We start from the raw sequence: 1,029 nt of genomic DNA, 5'->3' as shown, positions 1-1,029 counted from the left end.
GCTTGGTGGTGGGTGCTCCAACGGTCATCGTGTGCCTACGTTTGGTCTGTGTCGTCGCCGGCATGTTCTAGATGTGGTAGTATAGTGGTCTCTGGCAAGGCTTAGGCTCCTTGTGTTATGGCATGTGTGGTGTTGTGGTGAGGGGTTGAGCGGCAGTTGGCTCAATGTTTCAATTTGTGTGGTCTGCCCTTAACACCCCAGGCTTGGTACCTTTGACTAGTTTGATGTCGTTGGTGGCTGAGACTCCTTCCAAGAGTCTCATCGAGGTGGAGGGACTATGGGCTCTGGGCGAAAGCTTTGGCGGACGGAGGTCGATACCAGTAAAGAACACGTCCATGGTCGTCTTTTTTGTCCTTGTAGGCGTCATTGAAGAGTTCACCCCGACACTAGACTTTTGTTGTCTGGTTCTAGATACCGACAACTGTTGATATGGCCGGATCCCTTCCCACAGGATTAGGTGGGGTGGTGGTGTGCGCTCTAGGCAAAAGCTTTGTGCCAACGGGATTTGGTATCGGTGACGTTTGACGTTAAGGTGTGCCATTTTCTTCTTGAAGCCGCTGCAAAAGAGCATCTTCATTTTTACCATGGGTCTTTTTTGGCTCTCGATCATTGGTTTGCGTTTGGCGGTGGTGCCTGGTTTTAGTTAGGGGTTGTTTGTATTCGGTTTTGGCGTGATTGTCTTCTATTAATTATGCAATTTAGTGGTTTTTGCCTAATTTTTCGTATAAACATGACTATTTTTTTTGGAAATTGCAGGAGCATCTCTGACGAGGTTCTGTAAAATAATTCCTACAAATTCTCTAGAATAATTATTTTCTTAGTTGCATGAAAGGTAGAAAACTGGAGTTTTAGAAGTTTCAGCCTGAAGAAGTTTATTTTGATTATTTTTTGACTCGATAGAGTGAAGATAGCAATAATAAAAATTCCCTTACCTAGACTTTTCCACTCTGGGGTGAGTTTTAAGCTCCGAGTTTATTCTTAAAAAAATCCATAGTTTTCCCGCGAAAAAAAAAAACAAGGAAATGAAAA

The sequence above is a fragment of the Triticum aestivum genome, chromosome 2A (genome assembly GCF_018294505.1).
Source record: "Triticum aestivum cultivar Chinese Spring chromosome 2A, IWGSC CS RefSeq v2.1, whole genome shotgun sequence".
Lineage (NCBI taxonomy): Eukaryota > Viridiplantae > Streptophyta > Magnoliopsida > Poales > Poaceae > Triticum > Triticum aestivum.
Note: the sequence above shows the minus strand (reverse complement) of the source record.